We start from the raw sequence: 19,760 nt of genomic DNA, 5'->3' as shown, positions 1-19,760 counted from the left end.
CGTATATTGTTTGGGCCCCCCTCAGCACTGCGAGACGACATTCCTGAGTGATGAGTCACGATGCATGCAGTGCCTCGCCGCCTTATCACCTAGGTCATTAGTGGTTTTACCCGACTCACCAGTGGTAGGGTATCTGCTCCACACCTCTCATAGACCTGCCACGACCTGCGCATGAGTCATGCTGGGTTTTTCCGAAGACAAAGGTACTTCCCCTCCACATACTACATTCCTATTGGTAGGTTCGGTAAAAATACTCTGTTCCTATTGGCTGTATTGGGAGGTCCGCGACTATAAAAGGACAGGATTAGAGGGTCGGAGCTTCATTGTGAGTTTGGAGTTTGAGTGAGTTAGTTCGTGTGTGAGTTTCGCTGCTACCACGATTCCTACCGCCAACGCTACATCGCCTTCTACAGCTCCACTGCACCATTTTCTGAGGTATGCTACATGTTTCGATATGTTTCTCAGCTTAAACTTTTTTGTAGGTTATCAGCTTAAACTTCTTTTAGGTTATTAGCTAATTTTTTCTGTATACTTTAACTTTTATGTATGCTAGCAGGAATATTTTTTTCAGCTTTGGATTTTCGACTAACTGTTTCTCTGTACTTAAACTTTTGTATAAGCTAGCAGGAATATTTTTCAGCTAACTACTTCTCTGTACTTGAACTTTTGTATAAGCTATCAGTAATATTTTTCAGCTAACTACTTCTCTGTACTTGAACTTTAGTGTATGTCAGCAGGACTTGGACTTAAACTTATGTGTGGGTAACCAGGAATTGTTTAGCTTAAACTTTTAACAGCACTTTAAATATTCTAGCATTGTTAGGTTGTGCATTAGACTAGTTTTGAACATGTTTAGTTAACATTGAATAATTTTTCAGCTTTAACTTTAATCAGTACTTTAAATATTCTACCATTTTTTAGGATTGTACATGAAGGAGTAGCTTTGAGGTTATGTTTGTAACTTTTTTATTTAGTAAAATTGCTAACAGTTTAGGCTAGTAAGCTTGAGGACTAGAGTTTTGAGGGTATGTTTGCAACTTTTTTTATTTAGTTACATTGCTATCAGTTTAGGTTAGTAAGCTTGACGGCTAGAGTTTTGAGGTTATGTTTGAAACTTTTTTTATTTAGTAACATCGCTATCAGTTTAGGTTAGTTAGCTTGAGGGCTAGAGTTTTTGAGGTTATGTTTGTTTTCGTGTTAACATCTAGCAAGATTGTATTCTTAATTATTTTGTTACAGTTCTCCGTACGTCGAGCTTCCTTCGCGTGTTCCGTACGTCGAGACCGGACTACAGATAGCTGTGATGGCATCAACCATGCAGAAATGCCGTTTCTGTCCTGCTACCTTCACGGCAGGCAACAACCGCTACCGGCACGAGCGTCAGTGTGCTGAGAATCAGCTTCGTGACTTCCAGCAGTGCCACCTGTGTGGGAAGATGGTCGCACGCAGCGACAAGATGCAGCAGCACCTTTCAACATGTACTGGTGCTGTCGCCACGACATCAGGCACCCGGTGTAGCTTCTGCTATAAGGCCTTCGCCCGTGCTGATGTCGCCAGACTACATGAGAAGTCGGCTTGCGGACTAAACCCTAACCGCATAGCACATTCCTGCACGAACTGTGCTAAAGAGTTCGTCAGGGCTGACACTCTTCGCAACCACATTAAGGTGTGCAAGGGGCCTGCTCCGCCTCCAACAAAGAAGCAGAGGATGGCAGCAGTTAAGCCAGCAGTACTGCCTAAACCATCGACCAGCCGAACAAAGGTGGTGACCGGCGCGGGTTTGGCCAATACCCATGGCTTCATCACCGCCGAAGTGGGATTCAAGGGCAACTTGAAGACATACGTTGCTGTAAATACGTCAAGTTCTGCCAAGGACATTTGTACGTACCTGGACTCCATCAAGGCAAAAATAATAAGCCAACTTGAGGAGGAGATTGAAGAGAATGGACCGCTGAAGTTTAATGTCGTTCTTGAGTGCGACTACGAAAAACCAGTAGATGCCTGTGAAGACAAGAGGGCCTTCAAAACCATGAATGTTCCCCTCTACGCAGTTCATGAGGTGGAGGAGGCAGTTACCGAGTCCATCTCCAAGATCTGCAAGGAGGAGGAAGACTACATGGGAAAGGGATCCGGATGGACTTTGTCGGCCGTTAAGCGACTTCAACTCCGAATAAACAAGCTTGATCCACTCCGTGCCAGTTCCTACATAGAATTACCTACTTCCATCAAAGACAAATATGCTGTGATCAATCCGCAAAACCTCGAAGATCACATGTGCTTCAAGTGGTCAATTCTTGTTAAGTACGTGGAAGGTGAGCATCCTGAACGTGTCAACCAGCGCTACCGTGACCTGGAGGGGAAGTTCAACTTCAGCAACATTGACTTCCCTACTCCAATCAAGCAAATACCGCTGTTTGAAAAACAGAACCCCGGAGTCTCCATCAACATGTACAGTATCGACGAGAACCTGAATGTTGTTCCTGCACGAGTCGCTCCTGAAGAGAAAGAACATCATTTCGATCTGCTGCTCTTGGTCAATGACAATTTGTCCCATTTCACATTCATTAAAAATTTTTCTGCCCTGGTTCGCTCCCAACTCACTACACACACTGAGGCTATTCATGTTTGCAAAAGATGCTTTAAGCATTACGATGATCGGGATAGGGTTACAGGACTCACGGGTCTTCGGTGTTTGGAAAAACACAGTGAGCTCTGCAAACAGCATGCTGCTGTTAGGATGGAAATGCCTCAAGTTGATGAAAATGGTCAGCCTCCTGTTCTGAAGTTCAAAAACTTCCACCATGCCGATAAGATGCCTATCGTGGTATATTGCGACTTTGAGGCTATTCTAGAGAAAATCCATACATGTCACCCGAATCCTGATGAGCCATACACGCTGCAGTATCAAAAGCATAAGGCATATAGCTACTGCATTTACATGAAAGTGGATAACACCATCATCCCTGCACACCTCACTTCTTCACTTCCTTCACAGCCTGAAGTGTATAGGGGTTGTGACGCAGAAGATAAGTTCATTTCTCGCATTGTGGAAATTGGACATGATGTCCAGAAAATCTTTTCCACATCTGTTCCAATGACTCCGCTCACGCATGCTCAAAACACCGCTTTTCTGCAAGCAAGATGTTGTTGCTACTGTGGAGGAAAGTTCGGGGGAAATTCAAAGAAAGTCCGTGATCATAATCACTTCACCGGCGAATTTATTGGGCCTGCATGTAATGACTGCAACCTTCTCAGGCGCAGACCAAAAAAGTTGATTGTGTTCTTCCACAACCTGGCCTACGACCAGAACTTCATTATCAGGAAGTTAGGGTACGACACTAAAGAAATTTTCATAATTCCGAATTCAGAGGAGAAGCTGATAACTTTTTCTAAGAAGTTACATGATAAGTTCAGCATTCAGTTTGTAGATACGTTCCGCTTCATGAGTCGTGGTCTCGCTTCGCTCGCTGAGTTCTTGCCTGCAGACAAGTTTGTCAGTACTGCTGAGTTTTTCGCTCCTGATGAGCTGGAATTGGTTACCCGCAAAGGAGTATTCCCATACGATTTTGTAGATTCTTTTGTTCGACTAGACGATACTTGTCTTCCACCTATCGATGATTTCTACAATAGTCTGACTGATTCAGGGATTTCAGAGATGGAGTATGCTCATGCAGGGAAAGTCTGGGACAAGTTTCAGTGTGCTACTTTGGGGGAGTACGCTGACTTGTACCTAAAGACAGATGTCCTGATCCTGACGGATGTGTTCGAGAATTTTCGCAGTCTTTGCTTGGACACGTACAGTCTAGACCCCTCGCACTACATTTCTTGTCCAGGATTCGCTTTCGACGCGATGCTTCGTACCACAGGTGTAAAACTCGAGCTTCTGACAGATTATGACATGTACATGTTTGTGGAAGCAGGTATTCGCGGTGGTGTAGCGCAAAGCATCAAGAGGCATTGTGTGGCTAATAACACCTACGTGCCTGAGACATATGATGCATCCAAGCCATCCACCTATCTGGAGTACATTGATGCCAATAATTTGTATGGGTGGGCAATGTCTCTGCCGCTCCCCATTCGTCATTTCAAATGGTCAGACACATCCATTGATGTTATGTCTGTACCGGATGATTCTCCTATCGGGTACATTATCGAGTGTGATGTGGAGTACCCTCCCGAGCTCCATGAAAGTCACAAAGACCTGCCGTTTCTTCCCGTGAATCAATGTCCGCCTGGCTCAAAGCAATCGAAACTCATGACAACGCTGGAAAATAAGGAACATTACATTGTACACTACAGAAACCTCCAGCAAGCAGTATCACACGGGTTGATGGTTACTAAGATACACAGAGTCCTTCAGTTTGAGCAGTCGGCATGGTTGGAGCCGTATATTCAGCTCAACACCAACAAACGCAAAGCAGCAGCCAACGAGTTCGAGAAGGAGTTCTTTAAGTTGGCTGTGAACTCCACGTTCGGGAAACTTATGGAGAACAAGAGGCGGAGGCTCAAAATGGAGCTGGTGTGCTCCGAGAAGAGATTTAAGAAACTGGTGTGTCGCCCATCCTTCAAGGACCGCACGATGTATGAACCGAATTTAACGCTTGTCCACCTGAACCATGAGACCATCATTTTTGACAAACCGATCTATGCCGGACTAGCAGTACTCGACCTTTCCAAAACACTCATGTACGACTTCCACTACAATACTATGAAACCCCGATACAATGATAATATTCATCTAGCATACATGGACACCGACAGTTTTGTCTACGAGATCCATACACAGGACTTCTACCATGACCTCAAAGCCGACTTCACATTAATGGCGAAGTTCGACACAAGCTGCTACCCTTCCGACCACCCTTGCTTCTCCCCAGTCAACAAAAAGGTTGTTGGAAAATTCAAGGACGAGTGTGGAGGAGAAGTAATGAGCGAGTTTGTCAGTCTACGGGCCAAACTCTATGCCTACAAGTGCGGTGGCAAGGTCGAGAAAAAGGCCAAGGGCATCCAGCGTTGTGTGGTCAAAAACCGCATCACATTCGGTGACTACCTGGATGCCCTGCAAGACCACCGCACAAGGAGGGCAGGCGTTAGAGCCATACGGTCGAGGCAGCATGTGCTGTATAGTGAATACAGTAATAAGCTGGCCATCACGTGGGAGGACGATAAGTGACGTATCTGCGAGGATGGTATCCGCACAATCCCCCACGGCTATATAGGAGACGACGAATAATTTTTTTCTGCAAATAGTTTGGGTGTTGCTGTTTCAATTTGTTGTATAGTTTCAGTTTTTTTTGTTGTATAGTTTCAATCTTTTGTATAGTCTCAATTTTTGTTGTATTGCTTCCATTTCTGTTGTATATTTTCCGTTTTTTTGTTTTATAGTTTCCATTTTTTGTTTTATAGTTTCCATTTTTTGTTTTATAGTTTCCATTTTTTGTTTTATATTTTCCATTTTCGTTGTATAGTTTCCATTTTTGCTATATGGTTTCATTTTTGTTGTATAGATTCGTTTGATGTGTATGTATTTTTCTTTAATCCAGAATTTGTTTTTGTAGCGTTCGAGGTTATTTAAATAAATATGATAATACCTACATACTGCTTATTATTTTAAATATAGAACCTTTATTCCTCAAGGTACTTATACTTAATTTGATATCGTAAAATGGTCATGTAATTATACATAAACACCTAAATATCTGCTTCCATGCAGCTTTTTAAACACGAGTACGCAAACACGGACTCTGAAAAATTTCTGGTCCGCTAAGATGGAGTAATAAATGTATATTTTTTTAAAATTATAATTACTTTAACTATCGCATCCGCAGCAATGAAATAATAACATATATGTTAGTTAAAACCTGTAAATGATTATGCCTTTAAGAATAAATGGTTGTCACAACAACAAAATGACTGAGTATTTTATGGTCTATAAGGATCATAACAACATTGGTACGGGATAGAAAGTCGGCCTTACATACACTAAGGTGCTTTAGGATGGTGATGACATCATCGGATGAAATCAATATGGCGGAATCCAGGATGGCTGCCTCCAGCAGACGATAATGGTTTAGATTATTGTTTTTATAATAAATTTATTTTAAAAGATGGTGGTGTTACGAAAAATTGCGACAGGGATGAGTGGGGTGTTCGATGATGTAATCGTAATGTAGAAGAGTGGGGCGCTCGATGATGTAAACGTAATGTATAGGAGTGTGGTGCTAGATAATTATAACATTTAATTAAAATTAAATTATTAATTTTTATTTTTTTTAATTAAAATCGGATAATAAATAAGGATTTTCAAGATGGCGGACATGACGTCATAATAAGGTGGAATGTTCTAGAAAACAAAATGGTCGTCGGGGTCAAAGGTTAAAGTCAAATCCAAGATGGCGGCCGGAAGTGACGTAACCCAAGATGGTGGCCGGAAGTGACGTAATCCAAGATGGCCGCCGGAAGTGACGTAATCCAAGATGGCGGACGGAAGTGACGTAATCCAAGATGGCCGCCGGAAGTGACGTAATCCAAGATGGCCGTTGCGGATCCCCGGATCCCCCACCACCCACCGGTGTCCCCATACATACCAAATACACCTACTTCAGTAGGTAAAAATTCATACGATAGTAATTGATTGTAAAGTGAACTTTATAAAGAAATTAATAATAGTACATTCCTTTTAATCACTTTTGCTACCGCTGACTAAAGGTGACCAAAGCTTCCTTAATTACCTTGTTCGTACTCGTTTTTTTTTTTTTTTTTTTTTTTTTTAACTCAAATACTTTCAACACAATTTTACGCTCCCTCCCTCGTAGTCTAACATTATAGTTTGTTTTTTTCGGTTTCCCACCATCCAAGGTTACATTTATGTAATACACATAAAGACAGACAATAAAATCAAATATGTGAATAAATAACCCGTCAAAAGTGTAATGTAACGAGTCACCGGACACAACGCGTTGCTTGGTCGCGAGACACGGCACCAACTGCCTGGCTGGTATTCAGAAATGCGTGTCGAAGGAAACAACTGCACTAAGGAATCCTTTATTTTCAACTTGCTCGCAGTTCTCCAAACATAAGGCCGTGTTTCATCTCAAGAAGCAGTTTTGGAGCGAGCATCTATTATAGCGCGCTCGTGCGCCGATAAGACAAGTCATCACAGTTATGAACATGAAAACTGCAGGAGTAAATGATATGGGGTTGCTTATAAAAACAAATTACAGTAAACTCCCTATTATCCGCGGGCGGATGATCCGCGGTGCGGATTATCTGCGCATGCTACGAAAAAATACAGCAATACGTAAATCTGTATTTTATTACAATTGAGCAAATTTGAACTCTACTGACGAGTGTATTGTGTGCAGTATACAGTAAAACGCCACAGGCGAGCCCAGTGCGAAGGCGCATATGACTCACGAAGCGGCTTTGCAACACATCGTCGGACTGCTTCACTATTTAGAGGAACAAGACGACGATGCGCAGTTAGTTGGCTGAAAAACTTATGTCGCGGAAATTCTATCAAGAATTAAGAAAATATGTTTTCCACAGCAAGAAACAAAAACAAGTGACTGATTTTTTCAAAAATTGTAAATTTAAAGAGTTGTGCTTTTTTAGTGTCTAATGAAGCCTCTGTGTACGTACAGTATGTACTGTATCCTTGTTACGAAGTAAGTACCGAGCACTTTTATGTTTACATCACTGAAATGTATTATATGTTAATATTCAGTAATATACTACAATTTTAGCAAAATTTAATAATTTTTACTGTTAATTGTAACTTTTACAGTAAATACATTTTTAGATTTTTAAGTTGAAATTAAGGTTTCCTTTTTTGTTTCCCATTTTCGGCTCTTTTGCGGGATATCCGCGATTTTCTCTATCCGCGGTGGCCCTGCCACTTAATTTCGCGGATAATCGGGAGTGTACTGTATATTCATTTTGAACATTTTCACGCTTTTGACCCCATATAATTTTAATAGCAAAAACAAAATTGCCGCTGATCAGCTTTTTGATGTGTCAGTTTTTGAAGAAATGCATTTTAGGACTAAGAAAAGTTATCTAACTGAAACATGGAGCGTTTTTGTCTTAAGATTTATTCGGTGGCGTTTTAAAACATGAATTTATTAACAAAACAATCTTAGTTGAATACACATGTAGGTTATTTTTGTTTATATGTGATACATTTTGGAACACTTCAAAAATTTCCCAATGATAAAGTTCTTTTTTTTTTTTTTAATTTTTTTCGGCCCCTTAAAATGTCATTAAGTATGGACAATATATATCGCCTAATGCATATTTCGATGCTATACAATATTCAATACCGCTTTTTCCAAAAATACAATTCTAAATTAGTATTTTCCATGGCAACAGCTCACGAAGCAACAAGGATAGTGCTAATGGCAGTCGTCGTGTATTGGAAAGAGTGCAATTCAAGTATGGGATACTCTCTCGCAATCTTTTCGCGGAACATACATGCCCCTACTAAGGGGCTATTACTTCTCTCAATCCGCAATTCCCCATTTAATGAGGAAGTATTCCATACCTACTACCAAAAACACATCGGTTATCAGTTTTTCACGGATTTCCTCCCCACCCTCAGTAGTTTTGTCTAAATTCGAAGCTAGGCCCGCTCCTGATTGGACGCGCAAATAGTAGTATCAATTGGAGTTCCGTAAAAATAAACAGGTATTGAGATTACATCAAGCATTGATTCTGTTTAATAAAGTGTCCAATATCACTTTATTCCGTATCAGTTTTTTTTTTTTGGGAAAGTTAGCTGTTGCGCAGATATTTATGATGAATGTGGTTGCAAATGAGGTTTATTATCTCAGGTCGTGATATTGGCACTTGGGTCTGTATTGCCACTCGCCGTCCGAATGCCATGTGTATAAACTACGCAAGGAACGCAACCAGCGCAAGAAAATCACGGTCGTCGCGATACGTCAGCAACCCTACAACTTAAAAATGATAAAACTGAAGCAAACAAATTTATTTCCGTGGCTTCGTTTGATAAATATTTTTTATTTGAAAAACGTCGTTATCGAACTTTTTCAGTTTTGCGTTCTTGCGTTTCTAGCATAGTTTACAAACCCGCCTAATATTGGAATCACAATAGCGCGAGGGCGCGAGTTTAGCACGCGAAGAGACAGCACAATATCGAGTTATTGTGAAAATGTGGTTCGCACCCATGCGACGATCAAAAATAGACGTTTTAATATAAAATGTTTCTTGCCATTACATACATACATTCTTAACACACGACAGCCATCAACGCTTGCAGTTTTTTTTTTTTAAATCGACATGTTTGAGAGAAACGCTTTTAATTAAAATTTAACATTCAGTTGTAAATATCGCCGTGCGTGAACACATTTCAGAGATTTCACAAATTAATTTAGTGAACAAAACCTTAAGAAATATGCAAATAATATATTACGAACGCACCAGATTAACTCAATTTGGAAAACAGCTTTTCGACGTTCATTTCCGTAACGTCGCGCCCGCAACGCGATAGAAATAGAAAATATTTCTAATCGTAAAATCTGTCGCTTCCGCCATTTATTTGCGCCGTCGCGTCGTCACGAATGTGTTTGGTTATTAAAAAAAATGTGAGCGAGTCTTTCCGTACATCCAACCTCGGTAACGAGCAAATTCGCATGTTCTCGTGTTGCAAAAACACTTATACGAAAATCGAACCCGAAATTTAACATAGTTTCCGCACCCGCACTTAGAATTCGCTGCCGGAGCAGCTACGCCGACTATTGAATCATTTGATTAGCAGACTGACATTTTCAACTATATAATGAAACTGCTCCAATAGAAGCGAAAAAGACTAGGAACAATTAATAATACCTAAACCTTGTTTTGAACCTGATTTTCGACAAAGATTTTTTTAAAATACGTTCCATCTTGTTAACATTCACTAACCAGTTTGTATTAAAGTTTCCCTTTGGCTTTGTGAACTTTGGTTTGAGCCATCCGCCACAGATGGCAGCACCGTGGTTACGCAAACTTCCGTTCCCTTCGCGAAATGCAGTTTTCCGAGGGCCAAGATGTTACACACCGTAAACGGCGTCCTCCGCGCCGTTGTGATTCCAGCACGTGATGTATTCGCTGGGCCGTTCCCGGGCAGCCTCCCGCTCGCCGCGGCGTGTTTACCTGTGCAGTCCCGCCGTGGCCTGGGCCGCCAGCCCGCCGGGCTGTTATTTCAGGGCGCTCTGCGCGGCTGGCGGCGCCAGCAACCTTCGGCCGCGCGCTGACATTTCGCTCACTCCCACTCCCACTGGCCACTGGCCGTCTCCCGACGCCTCTGGAAATAAGTCGCAGCTGTTGGCGACGCTCGACGCGAGTCCTCACCTAGCTTCAATGCTTTTTTTTTTTTTGGGTTCACATTAAAAAAAAGTAAGTGTACACCACCTGTGCGAAATCGGTTCACAATGGAAATCTTACTGTTAATTTTAGCCAGTGAAATTTCGCGAAGTACCCGACATCTGTTTGGTAGTGTTAATAAATAACTAGTGTTAACTACCAAGTGATTATCCTGTTAACTCCTGATCATCAATTTCAGAAAACAGTTTTTCAATATATAAATTAATTGTAAAAATTTTAATTGACAATTTTAACCACGCCGCTGTTTTACACACAGGAACACTTTCATTTTTATTACTTGTGTTAAGAAGGGCATTTGAATTTTTCACCAAAAATGACGCTAGAAGTTAGATAAAGTATATATATATTTTTAATTTGTGAGTTTTAAATCATTCTTTTTGATTTTGATTATGTATGTCGTTAAAATTCATTAAATATTATGGAATGAGACCATTCACACTCATTGTGGTTTTTCATGAGATTCTTCATTAAAACTAATTTTTGTTAAATATTTATTTTATCGTACATATATAACATATAAGAAATAATTTTCATTTGCACAATATTAAAAGAAATGGAATATTTAATAAATATTTCGTGTTTATTAAATTAAAGTGTTTGTTGTATTCATAATTTTTCAAGGAGTGCATTAGGCGCCTATAAGTTTATAACAGTTATTTTGTATTTACATTTATCGCTAGTGACATTTTTTTAAACTGTTTTAATTAAAGCAGAATTTACCTGAAAATTGTACAGGCAATATCTAGACAATTTATTGCCACAATATGATTGATAAACATAAGCACTTCTCAAGTCCCGCCAAAATTGCATCCTACTCTACTCTCATTGGCTGTTTCGCCATGCCACCGTAATATAAATAAAATATATTCATTTCCTGTGCGCACGACCCCTTTCCCATGCGCAGGACCGTCACGTGCCCTATTGTGAGTTAGTAAGTTGGAAAACATGGCGGTCAACCTACTGTTACTGTTATTTTTTGAATCGTCAACCCAGCCTTATACAACTCGTGTTTCACTGGTACATCTAGTGCGGTATCGCCCTTAATCGCGCAGTTCTTTCGTCTATTGTACAACTTAGCGACCTCAGTGGTTGATTGACTCTGATGGTGGTTCTTTCAAAACGACGAATACCCTCCTTTACTGTTATGATAAGTGGAGCTGTTTGTAAAACATAAATACTGAGACCATGGAGGTAAAAATTGTCAGGAGACGGCATGCTGTGACGTAATTTAAACCACTTATTTACCTCCACATCGCCGTACTGTCACGCCCCATACATTTCGGAAATGGTGCTTGATTACGTCTGATGATGGTTAGTAAGTGTGAATTAGAATCTTTGTCGTTAAACAGTCACTTCCATAAAATACAGTAATTAAAAACTGTTTTCCACAATGCAAACACTACACTTCAGCCAATACTTTGGATGTCTTATCAACATGGCGCAGGTGATGAGCTCGCTGATTTCATTCAGTGATCCGACAAGCTGAGACAAATTCATTCCAAATCGTTACAGAAGTTAATTGTCTGACTCTCTGGCGATTGACACTAACCCACTCTAGCGGACAGCAAGTAACTCAAGTCAATATGACAATAAATATGGCTGCCGTGACGCCACATGATGTCAGGAGTAATATACATCTTGGTAGTATGTGGGATGGGGGGTTAGTCTACGTGTAAATATTGGGAAGGAAGAATGTATCACCATTTTTTATAAGTACATACTCTGGAAATTGAACTCGGTACTTCCGAAGTGGGTTTTTGTTATTTTTATGTAATTCAATTTTTTATTAATTCTTTATTAAATAATTACTTTTTCACTGGTCAGTATCAAACTGGGGACTATAAGTTTTTGATATTTATCATATTTAATTTTTAGTTTGTTTTTAATTTTTAATGAAAATTTAATCTTTGTGTCTATAATTTTAACCTAGGTATCATATTTCGAAGCCAAAAATCAAGTTCCAGAGACAAGGGCTTTAATGAAATTTTTAAAGTTTATTTTGCGTAATTTAAATTTCTTTCTGGACACTTAGTCATTGACATTTTTGTGGAATAAAACGGGGAACTTCCCCTTGAAATGGGTTTTTCATCTCATAAACGGAAATATTTTGGGGATTTTCGAGTAATTTTTGAGGTAAGGTGGGAATTATTGACACCAAAATCTAATATGGTGGACTGCTGGCTCCTATCAGTAACCCGCTTTGTCTCCGCAGCCTGAAGCCTGCGCCAGAACCGACCAAACCACACTACTGCTATGCTATTTTGTAACAGCCCATTAGTTGAAAATACATATGTCGTCCCACGATTGCGCCAAAACAATATTAATTTATTGTTGGTAAAAACTATTTTTCATTATTCGGCAGTTTTAACTGATCGCTACCCCATATTTTTTTTTAACGAATGCTTTAGAACTGTTGTTTAAGTTGTAACGAATAAATACTCACTATTTACTTTAGTATTTTTACTGAAATATTTCAGAATAACTTTTATTCTATGGTTTGATCAAATCTTGCTGGAAGGGCTGTTACGAAGTAGAGAAAACAAATCGATAGCCAGAGTTTATTTACGTTTATAGATGTCTTAGGACGGACTCCCATGTTCTAACCGGCCCAGTTGGATACGGTGTTTCACAAGACGGCGTGGCCAATTAGATTAATAAGGGTACGTCCTCAGAGCTTCACCCAGCCAATCAGTGAATTGAGTACGCTCACATCAAAGGACCGCTAAGACATTTTGCTTCTGGTACATGTTTGACGTGTAATTTTGGGACTTTTAAGGAGTGGCCTTGTACTGAATGATAATTAAATATACCTTGGAGAGAAATTTGAAAATTCACACGTTATATTAAATGTCCAGATTCCTCTAAGTTGTTAATTCGTCTCGGATGGACCAATTGGATTTGTGCTTAAGAATTGGCTGCAGAATATTTAGGTTAATGAAGTAATTATAAAATTTGTATTTTATTTGTAAACACGTGCAGCACTGCATGTAAAACGCTAGACGACTAAAATCAAATAGTCTGCTTTGATGTAAAATAAATTATTTCTACACCAACTTCGCTATATGGCATTCTACAGGCAGAACACTCGCTCTGATCATTATACATGCTACTTCTCCTGGACACACCACTGCTGCGCCTCGAATGAAAAAAAGCAAAATCGATTTCAAAATCAATTTATGAAAAACAAAAAAACCGTTAGCCATGGGTGCAGCCCAGGGTGGTTGGGGGGGGGGGTGGCAGCTCCTCTTCCCCCCTCCCAGGGATCTAAAAAACCCTCTTAGGAAGCCTACTTGCGCTCTACGCCCATGTATATTTATATAAATTACGGACATGGTTTTCTAACGCGTTATAGTAGAGTAGCAGTCACTGACACTAAAACAATCAGACATAACATTACGCGTTGAGCTGGGTATGTGTATCAATGCCTAACGACTGGATTGCACAGTCGTGACTTGAAGCATCATAAAGTATTACTTCATTTGATTAACCTGCGAAGATTTTTCTTACCTGGTTCTGTAAGATGACCAATTCTTATCTACTGTAATTTATGTGTAGGTACTGCTTGTAGGCGTTTTACTTGTTCTTGTTGCATCAATAAAATAAAACAGACCCTTTATTTGAATGAAATATGTATTTTATTTTTGTGATAGCATATATATATTCAGAGCATACTACATAAATTTTTTTAGCTGTGTACCCATAGGAGCGCAGAAGTTGCGTGAAAAGTTTTTTTTTTTTTTGTGAAATTTCTGTCCCTGCGGTTGAATATTTATATTCGTCCAAGACAATAACTGAAGAATTTCTCGAATCAAAATGTGGTTTTCGGAGAGAGGGGAAATGTTCATTTGGCGTACTAATGGTCATGTTGCGTGCGTATGTATTAGAAATACTTAATATTCAGATATGTATGCATACCGATATATTTCCTTACAAAATTACCAAATTATACGTAAGTTTAAGCCTCCATTTTATTTACTATTTATAATACAATATAGATAGGTTGAAAAAATTGAAATATATATATTGTTTGAGTGATAGTTGTGTCTCACCTACAGCGTAAGACTTCCATAAAGCACGAAATTTTTTTGGTTCCGTGGCTTTGTCTTGGCTGTCCATCCATTTACCTTGGCAACTACACTGTTGTACCGAACAGCGTTTTTACCGTTCGTCGTGCGTCGCCGTTGTTTTGTTGGTGAGCGCGCCCGCCCCCAGCCCCTCCCTACACCGATGTCTTAAGACGTGGGTGTATTCTGGTCCCCGCGCGTTTTTTCTTATTTAATGCTCCTTCCCTCGTTCCTGTCGCGAGTTAGCCGCGTGTTTTCTGAATTAGATACGGGGATGGCCGCGCGCCAAGCCCACTCTACTCTCCCCGGCTTGTCAACCATCCATATTGCTGTTCCGTAACTTCCCCGCCCGCGCTCTCTCGGCCTCTCTTGCTCCGCTGGATCTGAATGGCGTAACTCACCGGCGACCGTGGAAATAGAAGTGCCGCGTAGCGCTTCAGCTATGCACTGCGAGGGTTCATTAGCGCGTGCGAAGAGCTTGTCTCTCGTGTGATCCTCGGAACGATGTCGGCGCCTAAATGCCCGTAGTTTATCTTGGATTCAAGCCCACGACCTCTTGTGTCGAAGGCTTATACTTCCAGCTACGTAAGTGCAGTGCATCTTCTCCGTTAAATCCGTTTCCGAAATGGGCCAGGCCTACCTGGGCACTTTATACAGTGTGCATGGCTTCAGAAAACATGACGCGATTTAAAAACTGTTCAAGATATCCGGATGGTGTTTCCTTAAGAAAAGCATTTGAAGGATACGCTGAGGGCGGATGAGTTGTTCTGTTAATGTATTTCGTTTTTAAACTGAGTTTTTAGTAGAGTGTATAATTTCAGTATAATTTCCAGGCATGAAACACCCGGTAGAGATTATTGAAAGCACACAATACACTTGCATTACATCATATTTTATACGCCACATAATGTTATGTATACCACTCAAATCTCATAATTCTCCTATGCGCTTAGAGGCGATACCGCGCTAGAAGCACCAGCGAGCGTCGCACTTATCATCCCTCCTCACTAACACAGATACACTCCTGACAAGGCGAGCCCTTTGAGTGTTTCTTGTCCCGTCCAAGCTGATGTGGCGAACCGACAATTTTGACGACTGCTTTGGCATTTTTTCGAGGGGAGTGGTTTGGGCTCTCCTTTTTGTCGTTCCCAATGCCTTTATCTTCCTCCGTTTTCGTTACACGCAAAGAGGAATACCAGAAATATGTCTTCGGAACTACTGATTCGTGAGTTAAGTTAGAAAAAATCAAATTTAAAAAAATAACCCGACTTCAAAAGAATCAAAAGTAACATACGTTCACTAAATATCTATTTATATACTATTTTAATACTTAATTATTTTTTTTCGTTTATTATAATTAGGAACTTTATTGTTTAAATATTAATTGTTTTTATAATTTTGAAGTCGGTGCCTAGTATAACATAAAAAAATAATTTTTTAACTCAGTATACGTGATAGAAGCGAAACTTTCTTGGCATTTCAAACCTCAGCTAATTATGTATACTAGTGCTATCTTCATATCTCTCTGGCTAAATACCTATTTTCTGTCCTGTTCGCTTTAGAAACGATTCACAAAAATGTTTCCCGGGAAATGTTGCATTTAATATCTGCATTGAAATTTTATCTCATCGCGTCCAAAGAAGTTTCTATTCAAAAATGCACTATAGTTGTTATCGATAGTCACTAAATTTTATTAACTGTTTAAAATCAGCTTTAATGTTAGTTAAGAAACAATTGTCGCTAGGAGTGCGGGCGCAGTGGTTGCCATGATTTCCAGACAGAGTCCGGTATTTAGACCTGCAGTCATTGCTTTAAGTTTTAATTCATGTTGGTTGTGTGTGTTTACTATAAATAATGGATGGTATATATATCATATTATACAAGTAAGGTATATAATTTTTATCGTTGAAGCTTCTTTGGTCGAGAATAGAGTAAAATTTCAAGGCCGAATTTTAATGCAACGTTTTCATGAAACATTGTTGTGAAACGTTTCTGACGCGAGAAGGATAGAGAATAGATACTTGGCTAAAGAGATATAAATTGATCTGCCAAAGAAGATTCACTTCTAACATGTGTAGAAGTGAAACTTATGAAAGTTATGTTTTACTAGGCACCGACTTCAAAGTTATAAAACAATTAATAGTTACATAAAAAGCAACAACTTCCTGATTGCAATAAACAAAAAAACTATTAAATTGTCATATAAAAGATTTTTTTTTTTCTTTTTAGTGAATTTTGAAGTCGGTTTTTTTTTTAAGTTGTTTAATTTTCAAATTTAAGTGATGGGTAAACCTTGTAAAGACGCTTTTCGAATGAGGAAACGACGGTTTGTAGAACCTGTAAGATAGAAACGCCTAGAAAAAATATAAACGGATATATTAAAAGATGTAAGAATGAAAGTCCATAGGAGCGAGAAAATAGATTGTCGGGTATGAGAGTTAAATTAATAAAGGGAAGTCAAGAAGACCGAAACCATAGCTGTACTATGTATATGTGATAATTTTACAAATTAAGATTTTGAAAAGCTTGCTTAGCGACTGGCCAGCGAAACAGAAGAAGAATGTGCTAATCGGCGTAGCCAAATTCGCGAGCGATTGTCTAATGAATCAGAGGAAGAAAGTGCTCATCGTTTAAGTGATTTATATGGTTTCTGAAGCTATTGAAGCTGATTGAAATGGTGTTGAATAGCAGGTGTTACTTTTCACTATTGGGTTGGGGGGTTTGTTTGCAGGTAGTGACAAGCCATACTTATTAAAATTACTAGTGGAACACATCAAACGCTGTTATGCTCCAATTATCGATGTATTACTCAAAACAAAATTTGTGCAAGTTAAATACTCAACTCGAGTCGCTGCCCGATAAATATTTGGCAAGACTCTGCATTCCGTATTTTTACTTCCTATCGAAACAGGCAACACCATAACATATCAACGTTTGACTGGACATAAGCTTCATCAAGAGAGACGTAAGTGCTGCTATATAAATTGGCTAGTCATAGACGAAATTTCAATGGTCTCCTACGAGAATTTGAGAATTATCCATTTACGACTACAGAAATTTAAAAAATTAGAAATTACTAGCTGCAGTACCCGGCTTTGCCCGGGCTGAACACCGGGTGATATATTGTCCGCGAGTTACACCAAAATGGATAGCGATATGTCCAGTGTGGCGGACATTAAGAAATGACACATAATTACTGTTTGTGTATCTGTGACCTATGGTTTTCTGTTTACCCATGGCGATCGGTTGAAAGGTTTAGAAGTTGATGCGCTACAGCTCCATCTAGCGGCGAGTTAAAAAAAAATGGTTAGCATAAAAACCTTCTCCATGATAAAAACACTTCGATGTGCCAACTTTCATGGCGATCGGTGAAACGGTGTAAGAGTTTATCGACGTCATACATGCCAACATCCAATTATATATATTCTTATATTTCGAAATTTTGGGGCTTTCACTTTTGCGGAAAGTGGATGTTCAGGACCTCGAATGGTTTGGAACACTCCATCTCGAAAGAATAGATATTTGAAATTCCTTAAATTGTCGAAATTTTGCGGCTTTGTTCCCAGAGAGTGGCGAGGGGTTTGAGGACCCTGAATGACTCGAAAACACTTAAAATCGAAAGAGAAAGATTTTTAAATTTTTTAAACTTTCGAAATTTTGGGGCTTTCACCACCCGGGGGGGGGGGGGGGGTGATGTTGAGGACCCCGAATTGCTCGGAGACACTCCAAATCGAAAGAGATATAAAGGAATATAAGAATGTAGGCATTTACTGTACTCCTATCTACCATAATAACAATATTGACAAATAGAAAAACCTATTACCTACCTATGAATAATTTTCTAAATAAATTAATAAATAACTCTATGTTTAAGAATTTACATACATAATATTAAACTTCAAACTATACACACACAAAAAAAACTAAGGATGTTTGTGAAACTATTTTTTATTTGTCATAATGTTTAAAACATGTGTAGGATTTGTTTATATGTAAAACTGTGGTGGCAATATTCCGCTTATCCAAAGGAGTATAGAAATTAATAGAGATATCACTTCCCTGTACACACCACAAAACTTTGAATTAAGTAAAAAAAAAAAAAAAAAAACAGTCCAAAATGAAACAAAAAGTATAAATAACAACTAATTTGACAAAAAAAATGTATACAACTGGAATGACAATGTTAACATCCGCCTGAAATTTAATAGAAGTAGGTAGGTAAGAATATATATATAAGAAATTAAATAAAATTAAAACATACATAAATAAAATTATCTCACACTCAACCAAACATAATGTTTAATATGAAATAAAGGAAGATGGCAATTACACGTAACTATTCTAATTAATAAAAAAAATCAACTTTCCTGAAATAGTAAAATTCAAATTTTTCAACAATATATTACATCATTGATAAATATTTCTGGTCTTCGGTCTCAGCAGCCCTAAGACTCTTGACGCTCAGCAGATAAATTATAAACACTAAACCAAACTCCTTGCAAATAAGTAGGTACTGTAAAAAATATAACAATATTGACAAATAGAAAATATTAGTAGGCCCTGCCAACCTATGAATAAATTTCGAAGAAATTTATAAGTTTAAGAATTTATGTACCTACATAATATTAAACTTGAAACTATCAACACAATAAAAACCTAAGAATGTGAGTGTAACTAATTTTTTTATTTGTCATAATACCTAAAATACGTATGTTTCCAAAATGAAACAAAGTATAAATAATGACCAATTTGACAAAAAAAAATGTGTACAACTCGAATGACATTGAAAACATACACGTGAAATTTAAAAGAATTATGAGTGCCCTAGGTAGGGAGAAAAAGTATATATATAGAAGAAATTAAATAAAAAAAAATGGGTGCGTGTACTTAGGTAAGCGCATGAGAAGTTATACTTCTTTGGCATCATTAAAAAATAGTTTTTAATTACATGCAAAAATATTGCGTGGAGTCCCTCCGCGCGGAAGAAGTGAAACTTCGTAATGTGGAAATGAAAATAGGAAGGGGTAGAAATTGATTTTTAGTGAAATCATATTGTATCAAATCAAACTAAAAAAATAAAGGAAATAAATCTGTAACGATTCATAGATTGATCTTCAGAGAGAGAGAGAGCGAGCGACACCTATTGAATGTCTATAAAACTAACTTTCTTATGAGAGCAGATTTTCATTAAATAAATAATCATTCAACGATAAAAGCTGTTGATTTAACTAAGCGGACGGGTTCGCCCCAAGGAGAAAATTGACGCGTCGAGACCTCGTGGACATAGAAAAATGACACACACTCACTATT

General features: G+C 38.7%; 1 protein-coding gene across 4 annotated transcripts in view; it reads left to right on the top strand.

Moving 5' to 3' along the window:
* LOC134542652 (myocardin-related transcription factor B) overlaps positions 1-19,760 on the top strand; it is a 315,861-nt gene that overhangs the window by 79,073 nt on the left and 217,028 nt on the right. The window lies entirely within an intron of this gene.

The sequence above is a fragment of the Bacillus rossius genome, chromosome 1 (genome assembly GCF_032445375.1).
Source record: "Bacillus rossius redtenbacheri isolate Brsri chromosome 1, Brsri_v3, whole genome shotgun sequence".
NCBI lineage: Eukaryota > Metazoa > Arthropoda > Insecta > Phasmatodea > Bacillidae > Bacillus > Bacillus rossius.
This window is presented reverse-complemented; position numbering and strand designations above follow the sequence as displayed.